A 12,052-nucleotide genomic window follows, 5' to 3' on the forward strand; every position below is an offset into this window, starting at 1 on the left:
TAGAATCGTTACCCAATCGATATCTCTGAAAATCCCTCAAAATCTCGCTCAAATCCGAGCTCCCAAGCTTGAGTTTTGATAAAAATGGCTAAACCCTCGATTTTGAAATCATATATCTGCCCAGATATTTAAAGCATCGCGAACGCGGAGGAAGTCTCGCATTCGCGAAGAAGAAAAATGAAGGCTGCCCAGATGTGCTTCGCGAACGCGGAAGCACGCACGCGAACGCGAAGAAGGAAAGTATTATGTCCCAAAGATTGCTCTTTGCGAACGCGTGAACTAGTACGCGAACGCGATGAGGAATGAAGCGGGGCTTCGCGAACGCGTGGAGTGTTACGCGAACGCGAAGAAGATAATTTCCAGGTGGTCATCAACAAGCTTCGCGAATGCAAAGGGCTTTTCGCGAACGCGTAAGAGGATACCAGAAGCAGAAAATAGCAGTTCAAAATAGGAGAAAAATGACCCGTTGAGCATCCGAAACACACCCGAGGCCCCTGGGACCTCAACCAAACCTACGAACATATCCCATAACATCATTCAAACTTGTTCCAACCTTCGAAACGCTATAAACAACATCAAAACACCTATTTTCCATCGAATTCAACCTTAAGAATTTCAAAAACTCTAAAAACACATTTTCGATCAAAAAGTCTACCAACCCTCGTCCGAATGACCTGAAACTTTGCACGCACATCCCAAATGACATAACGGAGCTATTGCAACTCTCGGAATTCCGTTCTGACCCTCAGTTCGAAATCTCACTATCGAACCGGAAACTTCAAAAATTCAAACTTCGGCATCTCAAGCCTAAATTAGCTACGGGCCTCCAAAACACAATCCGAACACGCTCCTAACCCCGAAATCACCTAACGAAGCTAACGGAACCATCGGATTTCCATTCCGAGGTCGTCTTCACACTGTTCTGACGATGGTCAGTTTTCCAGCACTTAAGCTCTCATTTAGGGACTAAGTGTTCCAAAACTCTCCGAAACTCAAAATCGAACATTTCGGCAAATCAATTCAGCAGAAATAAACTTGGGGAAAGCAGTTAATAGGGGATCGAGGCGTAAATTGATAAAAACAACCGGCCGGGTGGTTACATATATAGAGCATTACGGGCGCGTGCTGATAGCAAATGTTGGCAAATGCAACGGTTCTGAGAATCATATTCTTGTACAATGTTTGTTCCCTGGGTGTACAGTATGTTTAATGATTTCGCAGTCCTAGTGCCTGCATCCAAAGAAAATTCGTGAGTTTTGTAAAGGGGGGAGGTAAGTTCGCATCCCTGCTGGCTTTGCTTGACTCATTCGGCCTTGATTAGGTCATACTGTTTGTATCATTGGGGTAGCGTTGCTAAACAAAGCAGTTTCAATAATAGACATGCATGATTTTGTAAAAGTATGACATAAATGTACAATTAAAAATAGTTTTTAGATAAACCGATGACTGTGGCATGGTTCGAGACATTGCAACCTCTCTTGCTACGGAATTTTGAGGGTCCTCCTCAAAATTCTGCCCCAGTTTGATGGGTTGACACTTCTGACTGTTGCTCGTGTGACGATCGGCTGAAATGACTTCGGAATTTTGAGGGTCCTCCTCAAAATTCCGCCCCAGTTTCCCAATTTCAGGGCGAAATGAAAATTTTATTGAACTGTACCCGAACCCATAGAGTTGCCTACGTATCCCCTCTTAAACGAGAATCAGGTCAGGCGTAGTTCAATTACATCATATGAGTAAAGCATAAAGATTACACATTGTAACGCTTGACTGCATCTGAATTAATCGGCTTTGACCAGACTTCTCCGTCCATTTCTGCAAGTATGAGGGCTCCTCCGGTCAGAACCCGATGAACCATGTATAGACCCTGCCAGTTGGGAGAGAACTTCCCTTTAGCTTCATCTTGATGCGGAAAAATTTTCTTTAACAACAGCTGCCTCGGTGTGAACTGCCTGGGCTTGACTCTCTTGTTGAAGGCTCTGGACATTCGGTTCTGATAGAGTTGACCATGGCAAATTGCATTCATTCTCTTTCGTCTATAAGAGCTAGTTGCTCATAACGACTCATCACCCACTCTGCCTCGTCGAGCTCAGCTTCCTGTATGATCCTTAGGGAAGGAATTTCTAGTTCAGCGGGAATGACAGCCTCTGTACCATAAACCAGCATATAGGGGGTTGCCCCGGTTGATGTGCGGACTATGGTGCGATATCCCAATAGAGCAAATGATAACTTCTCGTGCCACTGTTTATGCTTATCTATCATTTTCCTCAATATCTTCTTGATATTCTTGTTGGCGGCTTCTAGGGCTCCATTCATTTGAGGCCTGTAGGCTGTGGAATGCTTGTGTCTGATCTTGAAAGTTTCACACATAGCTTTCATCAAGTCGCTGTTGAGGTTGGAGCCGTTATCAGTAATGATTGACTCTGGAATCCCGAACCGACAAACAATGCGGTCGCGAACAAAATCTGCCACGAGTTTCTTAGTTACTGCTCTGTGAGATGTTACTTCGACCCATTTGGTGAAATAGTCTATGGCTACCAGGATAAACCTTTGTCCGTTGGAAGCGGCATGCTCGATTAGTCCAATAACGTCTATTACCCAAGCAGCGAATGGCCACGGTGAGCTTGTTGCATGGAGCTCGCTCGGAGGTACCTTTGTCATATTTGTGTGTATCGGACAGCGGTGACATTTTCGGACATACTGGATGCAGTCCGTTTCCATAGACATCCAAAAGTAACCAGCCCGGAGTATCTTCTTTGCTAAAATAAAACCGTTCATATGTGGACCGCAAGTACCAGCATGAATTTCCTCTAGCAACTTGGATGCTTCCTTTGCGTCAATACATCTTAATTGTCCCAAATCAGGAGTCCTCCTATACAGGATTCCCCCGTTGTGAAAGAAGTTGTTGGAAAATCTCCGAAGTGTGCGTTTCTGAATAGGGTTAGCAAGCTCCGGGTACTCTCCTTTTGCCAAGTATTCCTAGATATCATGAAACCAAGGCTTTCTGTCTGCTTCCTCTTCAACATGGGCGCAGTAAGCTGGCTGACCATGGATTCTTACTGGAATGGGGTCAATGCAATTCTTTTTTGAATGCTATATCATAGATGATACAGTGGCCAATGCATCGGCGAACTCATTCTGGATTCTGGGAACATGCTGGAAGTCCGTCTTTGTGAACCTCTTTCTCAATTCCTGTACATGATGCAGATACGGGAGTATCTTGGAATTCTTGGTTGCCCATTCTCCTTGTACCTGGTGTATAAGCAAGTCTGAATCTCCAATCACTAGCAGCTCTTGCACGTTCATGTCAATGGCCATCTTGAGCCCTAAGATGCAGGCTTCATACTCAGCCATATTGTTGGTGCACGGGAACCTGAGTTTGGCAGATACCGGATAATGCTGACCGGCTTCTGATACTAGGACGGCTCTTATGCCAACTCCTTTGAAGTTTGCCGCTACATCGAAGAACATTCTCCAACCGTCATAGGATTCTGCAATGTCTTCTTCTATGAATGATACCTCTTCATCAGGAAAATACGTTTTCTGGGGTTCGTATCCTCCATCTACGGGGTTTTCAGCAAGGTGGTCTGCCAGTGCCAGTCCCTTGACCGCTTTCTGAGTTACATATACAATGTCGAAATCAGTCAATAGGATTTTCCACTTGGCTAGCTTGCCAGTGGGCATAGGCTTCTGAAAGATGTACTTCAAGGGATCCATTCTCGATATGAGGTATGTAGTATAGGCACAGAAGTAATGCCTCAACTTCTAAGCTACCCAAGTCAAAGCACAACAGGTGCGTTCCAATAGAGAATACTGGGCCTCATACGGGGTGAACTTCTTACTGAGATAATAAATGGCCTGTTCCTTTCTCCCTGTTTCATCATGCTGCCCCAAAACGCAGCCGAAAGCTCCATCTAACACTGCAAGGTAGAGTAATAGGGGTCTACCTGGCTCGAGAGGGACTAAGACTGGTGGTGTTGACAGGTACTCCTTGATTTTGTCGAAGGCCTTTTGGCAGTCATCAGTCCATTTGGTAGCGGCGTCCTTCTTTAACATCCTAAAGATTGGCTCACAGATAACTGTGGACTGTGCTATGAATCGGCTGATGTAGTTAAGCCTTCCCAAGAAACTCATCACGTCCTTCTTGTTCTTTGGCGGTGGTAGTTCTTGAATGGCTTTGACTTTTGATGGATCCAGTTCTATTCCTCAGCGGCTCACAATAAACCCAAGCAATTTTCCAGCAGGAACACCAAATGCGTTGTACCTCCGCAATCTATTGAAGAACTTCCTCAGATCTTCCATGTGGTCAATGGCCTTCTTGGATTTGATAATAACATCGTCCACATTTACCTATATCTCCTTGTGTATCATATCATGGAAAATGGTAGTCATGGCCCTCATGTAGGTGGCCCCTGCATTCTTCAGGTCGAATGGCATCATCTTGTAACAGTACACTCCCCACGGTGTGATGAAAGCCGTTTTCTCAGCATCTTCCTCATCCATCCAGATCTGATGATAACCAGCGAAGCAATCTACGAATGACTGTAACTCATGATTGGCGCAATTATCGATCAGGATGTGTATATTTGGCAAAGGGAAGTCGTCTTTTGGACTGGCCCAATTGAGATCCCGGTAGTCGACACAGACTCTGACCTTCCCATCCTTCTTCGGCACTGGCACAATGTTTGCTAACCATGTCGGGTATTCAACTACCCTGAGAACCTTAGCTTTGATCTGCTTGTTGACTTCTTCCTTGATTTTCAAACTCATATTAGGCTTGAACTTTCTGAGCTTTTGCTTTACCGGTGGACACATTGGATCGGTTGGCAGTTTGTGAGCACAATAGACGTACTCAGACCAGTCATATCATTATACGACCAGGCGAATATGTCCTCATATTCTTTTAGAAATTCTGTATACTCTTCCTTCTCTGACGGTGATAGGTGAATGCTGATTCGTGTTTCCTTGACGTTTTCTGCATCTCCTAGGTTGACAACTTCGGTCTCGTCCAAGTTGGACTTAGGTCTGTTCTCAAAGTTCTCAACTTCTTTGACAATCTCGTCAGGTATGTCATCTTCCTCTGAATCAATATCCGTTTGTTGCGTTGTCTCATTGCATGTCACAGTCATTGGTTCATCAAGATAGGTAATAGTAATGTTGTATTGGTAAAGTAAGGAGAGATAGCAATAAATATTAAATCATAGGAAAAATCAAACATGCTTTTGATAAATTGAATAACTGTTTTGAACATCGACGATCTTATTGCGGGAATTGAAAATGCGAAAAGAAAATCATTTAGTAAATAAAAACAGTGAATGATGCTTGTTTTAGCCTTGCTACCCCGAGGCTCGTCGGGCTCTGGTTGTTCTGATGGTCCAATTCTTGAGATATGCCCCTCTGCTCACAGCCTGTATGGAAGGGCCTTCCTCCCCCTCCTCCTCGAGAATGACACAACACTCCATATCACTGTCTTCTAGGAACAAGTTCTTCATTGCTGCAAGCGCTTCTTCTTCATCTGACCCATAAATAACGTCAGCCTGTTGGAAAGTCTGCTCCAAATGCGGTATTGGCTGCTCTAGTGGATAGTAAGGACCGCGCCATGGTGGCGACCAGTTGTTGAATTCTTCCCAGGTGTAATCATATCCCAAACCGAAGGTAGTGCCATGTTTCTTGAGTTTTATGGGCTTAGCGATTCCTTGGAGATTCTTGCCGAGCCTTTGCCAGGTTCGTGCCCACTCCAATTCAGTATGCTCTCGATTTTGTTATCCCACTATTTGTCTTTGTCGACAGCATTGACCCGCTCGATGTGGTGGTATGTTTCTCCACCCAGCCTCCTTCTTCCCCCAACTGCCGGAATGGTCTGGCGACTGTATATAGGGTTGCTGCCGTCGCCGTGAATGATCACTTCCTGGTGATTCCATTCGAATTTTACTGCCTGATGCAGCGTTGATGCTACGGCCCCAGCAGCATGAATCCACGGCCGTCCCAGCAGCAAGTTGTAAGATGCTGGCACATCTATTACCTGGAAATCGACATCGAACCAGGTTGGTCCCATCTATAAGCATAGAATAATCTCACCAATGGTGGACCTCTGAGAACCATCGAAGGCTTTCACATTGATTTCTCCGTCTTTTATCTCATTTAGCCCTTTACCCAACTTCTTGAGTGTTACCAAAGGACAGATGTTAAGACTGGAACCTCCATCGATCAGGATTCTGGTGATAAAATAATCTTCGCATTGCACGGTGATGTGCAGTCTTGTTGTGCCCCAGCCCTTCAGGTGGCAGCTCGTCCTCATGAAAGGTGATCTTGTGGCTTTCCAGAACTTGCCCTACCATATTAGCCATTCCCCTGCTAGTGATGTTACTTGGTATGTATGCTTCACTTAACACATTTAACAGAGCATGCTTCTGCGCCTCAAAATTCTGCAGCAAAGAGAGAATGGATATTTCTGCTGGCGTCTTGTTTAACTGGTCGATGACCGAATATTCCTTGGCATGTATCTTCCTCCAAAGGTCATCCGGACCTATCTCAATGAGGGGCGGCCGAATGGAGGCCTGCTTGCTTGATTCAGCTAGGTGTTCAGGGGTATAGACCCTACCAGTTCTTGTCATACCCTGTGCTGCGATAGTTTCTTCAATTCTGACCTTGCCCTTCCTTCTCGCCTCGGCTGTATAGTCCAGGGTACAGCATTTGGATAGAATGGTGGCGTGGTTGACATCGCCACTGGGATCGGCGTGGCTATCCTCACTCCGAACGTAACATGTGCCTTGGGTGGCAAGACTGTAACCTCAAATGGTGCGGGTGCATTTGCCGGAGACGCGAATCAATCTCAATTGGTGTAGGTGTCTTTGCGGATGATGTTGCTTCAAACTCAAGTGGTACATACATGTTCACCTCAGCGCCCTCAGACGGTTGAATCTGGACTATGATTGGATTGAGAGTAATTGTTGGTTTCTTTGGGTCATCACCTTCTGTGATCAACCTGATTGATCCCTCGGGATCCCAGTCATCTTCTATTTTAATCATGTGGATACCTCCACCCTTATGGTCTGGCAGAGGGTTGTTGTGGATGTTTGGAGCGGGTTCTTTTGTCACAATGATCTTGTTATCAATCAAAGACTATATATTATCTTTCAAGGAACGACATTCATCGACGGTGTGCCCTTTCATGCCGGAGTGGTATGCACAGGATTTGTTTGGGTTAACCCACTGAGAAGGATTCTCAGGGGTTGCAGCAGGGATGGGGGTGACATAACCAGCAGCTTTGAGTCTCTCATACAGCTGGTCAATGGGTTCAGCGATGGCCGTATACTGTTTTGGAGGTCTGCGATCAAAATTTGGTCGAGATCTAGGGAAGTTTTGGCGTGCAGGGGGTGATTGATAGTGGGAGGGTTGAGCATTATAGGTTTGGTAGACATGAGCGGGTTGGGAGTATCTGGTTGAAGCAGGTTGACATGTAGGAGGTGGAGATGACTGAAAAGTTTATGGAGGAGCTTGGTACGAGGGTGAGGGTGCTTGGTAATTTGGAGTTGGCTGATATATGAGTGGAGGTGTTGGCTAAGTTTGGTATTTGAGGGGAGACTTGTTCCTTTGTGCAACCATCACGGCCCCTACGTCCCTCTTCTTGGACACACCACCGGACTGTAAGGCCTTATTTGTAGCTTGCAAGGCCTCGAAGTTTGTAACCATACCGCTTTTGATTCCTTCTTCAATTCTTTCACCCAATTTGATAATGTTGGAGAACTTGTTGTTCTCAATCATCATCAGCCGTTCATAGTACTGTGGGTCTTGAGCCCGGACAAAGAACTTGTTCATTTGTTCCTCTTCTAAGGCAGGTCTGACCTTAGCAGCTTCGGACCTCCAGCGAGTAGCATACTCGCGAAACGTCTCTGTGGGCTTCTTCTTCAGATTCTGTATATAGAACACGTCTGGTGCATTCTCCGTATTAAACCTGAATCTGTCCATAAAGTCAGATGCCATGCCTACCCAGCTTGACCACTTCTTGGGATCTTGTCTGATGTACCAAGATAATGCATTTCCTTTCAAACTTCTCATGAACAGCTTCATGCGGATTCTCTCGTCCTTCCCTACTCCAACCAACTTGTCGCAGTATGTCCTCAGATGGACCCTTGGATCACCCGTACCATCAAACATTTCGAACTTAGGAGGTTTTTACCCCTCGGGAAGTTCGACATCAGGCTGTATGCAAAGATCCTCATAGTTCAGCCCTTCGATTCCTTTGCTTCCCTCAACGCCCTGAATCCTGCTGGTTTCTTAAGTTCCTCAGCCAGGTTCTTGATAAGCAGATCCTTTTCGTCAGACTCAGGTGTGTATGAGATAGGTTGGGTGGAGTGTGGCATGGTCTCCACGTAGATAGGATTGTTGTGGTTGCCTGGTGTATGGGTGTGGAAATGGTCGTTTGCGGAGTTCTGAGGTTCTGGGATGAGTAGTGGAGTGTTATTTGGGGTATGACAGGTGTTACATTGGTTCTTTGGTGGAGCAACGTGATGGTGTGGAGCGGGATGATTCTGTTGTTTTGGGATATTCTGAGGAGGTGTAGGGTTTTGAGTGTTGGGGAAGTTGACATCTGGGGTGCTGAGGGAAAATGACAGGCTTGCCAGGTTCCGAACCTGATCGAGCTCTTCCTGAAATTTCAACAGCTTCTGCTCAAGTTGTGACACGTTCTCGTTAGGGACCCGAATACCATGGCTATCAGTGGCCTCAACCCGTTCAGTTGGGTTCTCCTTCCTGATGTTGTTCAAATCTTCCATCTTGCCTTTGTTCTTGCTTTTAACAGGACTAAGAGGAGGAGTGGGTAGAGGGGCCCCTGGATCTCGTGGAATAAGATGACGATGCCAGAGTGCACGAACTAACCTTTGGGGAGGGGGAATAATAAAAACAAAAACAAAAGGTAATCAAGTCAGTGAGGATCATAAAAGTATTGCAATATTTAAACACATAGTGCGGGAATGTAAAGCGTGTCCTAATTTGGGGAACCTCTGTTGTGCCCGAGGTAGGCCTAGCGACAGATTGATTTGGAGAACTTAGAATGTTAAATGCCTCATTTTATTGATAAAAATAAGACGAATCCCAAATTGACACTAAATAAACAAGAAATAAAAGTCACTAATGGCCATTGGCCTTATTACATTTATAAAGTGAAAAAGATAAACTCCTATCTACTTGGTCCCAGAAGAACCTTTCCCACACTCGGCATCCTTGGCTCGTCGAACAGCTTCCCCAACTCGCGAAGTCCCAGTAACAGGTACGCTCTCGCTAGATGTCCACCTTCGGTCCCTTCAGCCTCTTGACAATCTTCAACTCTTTTGAGAAACTTTATTTCCAGTTCTACTATGCCTCACTCCAAGTATCCTAGCCTTTTGTTGGCGTTGATAGCCATGTCTTTCCATTCCTCAATCAGCTTCTGGTTGGACTCTTGTATCTCACGGTGTTCGCTCTCGCATTCACGGATCCTTTTGCGCAGCTGGTTGTACTTGACTTGTGCCTCGGCCTTTTCATCTATAATTCTATGACCTCGAACGAACCCCGGCTGGCCCAGACCATCATGATTGTCTTCCAACCAACCTGAATAAAAAGGAGTACAACCGGCATGATATCTGTCTGGCTCGATGGTGTCTTTCCCCATTACGATCTTGCAATGCCACATGTGTTGGGCTTGGCACTTGTAGGGACTATCATCGTTTTGGAAGTCAGCTCGGAAGTGGCTCATCTTGTCGACCCTGGGTATGACTTGCTTCCTACCAGCTTGCCTCATAACTCGAAGAGGGACGTAAGGGTATGTTCCTCTTAGACCAATTAGTATCAGGAAATGTGCATCTCTGGATCGGGCGATGAACTCCTCTGTCGGAAACCACTCGAACATCCATTGAACCTGTTCTTCGATCAGATTATCAAATAGCTCAACCCATCCTTTGGCGCTCTCAGGCTGAGCGAACATGTCGGGGATGTAATTCATTCGCTTTGGATGGTGGAAAGCGATGTGATCATCCCAGTCCCTTCGCTGAATTTCTTGTCGGTATTCGCCCTTTTGGAGATGTTCCATGAGCCAGAGTTGAAGTAGTAAATTGCAGCCTTCGAAGTGTTTTGCTCCTCGTTGACACTTCTCTAAGGCTCGGTACATGTCTGCGATGATCATGGGTACAATGCTGAATGTCTTCCCACCAATCCCCTCTATTAGGGTCTTAGTTACCATAGCCAGCCTGGTATGAATTCTCCCTTTCTTCATAGGAAACACGATCAGACCCAGGAAGCAAAACATGAAGACGAAAACCCTGCGATGGATGTGTCCCAAGGACGTGATGACAAACTCGTCAGGGTAGGTACGGTAGGATTTGCTGTGACCGTACCTTTCATACAGGTAGTCAAAAGGGATGTATGATTCCTTTAGGCATGTCAATTCTGCATTCTTCTTCAAACCCATCATCTTAAGGAAACCCCTGCCTGTGCGGTCCTCGGGCATTAGCAGACCCGGAGTTTCCCACACTAGACCGGCCAGTCCGTCTATCTCCTCTAGCAAAGGTGTCACCTCGATGTCCCCAAAGTGGAACACTGCCCTTTCACAATCCCAAAACAACGTAGCATCTTCTATGATCATGTTGTTAGGTTAAATCTCCAGGAGGCATGGTAGATTGCCCAGGTATTTTCTGACGAGGGTTTGGTCACTAGAATGTAAATCTCTCCACCAGCTTAGCAATCTTGGGTGGATGTTGGTGACCATGCCGAACCTGGGGACTTCGTGCCTCATATTTCTGCAAGACAGATAAGGTTAGGCCCTTACCCCCACCAGACTCGACTATTTAATATCAACAATTAGCATGAAGCATTCACTTCTCCAAATAATGCAACAGAACGTGATGATATCCGTTTGAGTTTTAGGGAAACCCAGTGGACTTTGGACAAGGCTATCTTAAAGGATCATTATATGGACAACATAACTGACCCGGCTAGGTTTGACTATAATGCATGCACAATTTAACAGAGTAAGGTTTCTATGGGGTTTTAGACTGGTACCCTTGAGCGGACAACTCAAGGGGGAAGGCACGGAAATGTCGACTGCACCGCTGATCGACTGGTTTTACCGCAAATATGCCTTTCCAAATTTAGGGGGTAATGATATAGGAAGAGCGCAACTACTCATCAAGCGTTGCTATAGTATTTGTTCGGCACGAGTGGAGTATGATGTTGAGCATGATTATGCAATAATTAAAGCATGTTGACATGTATTTGCACGTTAAGAAAGCAATAAGTACAGCAGATTTATAATTTAAAGCAGCAATAAAGGAAGGAAACAAGAAAGATATGTCAGTTACGCTTTTGAAAAGAAATTAAATGCTTTAAAGAAATTAATCAAGTAATTGCACATAAAGGGGGTACAAATTCACAAGAACAATCTGAAATGGTAAAATCCTAAAAAAATATAAATAAAAAATCCCCAACAGAGTCGCCACGCTGTCGCACCCCCTTTTTCCCTCCGCGGAGAGGAGTCCGGGTTTCGACATTCATGGAGGTGTAATGACTCATTTCCTTTTTGGAATTGGGTATTGCGTCTTTGAAGGGTCGCCACCTAAAGATTTTTAAGGTGCGTTAGGGCACCTACAGGGTCTACAACTACGTTTGATAACCAGAGATAGGGTAAGGGCTTGAAATTATCCTAAGGGGAAGGTGTTAGGAACCCCTCAGGATCCACTAGTGTGGTTCCCGGCCAGACAGTTTTTGTGAATTTGTGCAATTAGCAAATAGATAAGTAAGGCTCACATAGCAGGGGATTTAGGTTAAAATACACAAGCGTTTGAAAAACGATTAATAAAAAAGAAGCAAGATTTTGAAAAGAGTTATAATCTAAGCATGCTTTTGAATGTAAAAGGGGTCCTAGGTTTGTTTGTAATATGGAGCACATCAGTACAATGCTCGGTAATCACTCCTTAGAAAGGGGCTACGCGTGGCATTAGCGCATCGGTCATCATATCCATATCTACCTTTTCCCACCCCGTGAAGGTAATTAAAGCGAGGGTTGGTCTCGATTCTTATTGCA

The sequence above is a fragment of the Nicotiana attenuata genome, unplaced genomic scaffold, assembly GCF_001879085.1.
Source record: "Nicotiana attenuata strain UT unplaced genomic scaffold, NIATTr2, whole genome shotgun sequence".
Taxonomy (NCBI): Eukaryota; Viridiplantae; Streptophyta; class Magnoliopsida; order Solanales; family Solanaceae; genus Nicotiana; species Nicotiana attenuata.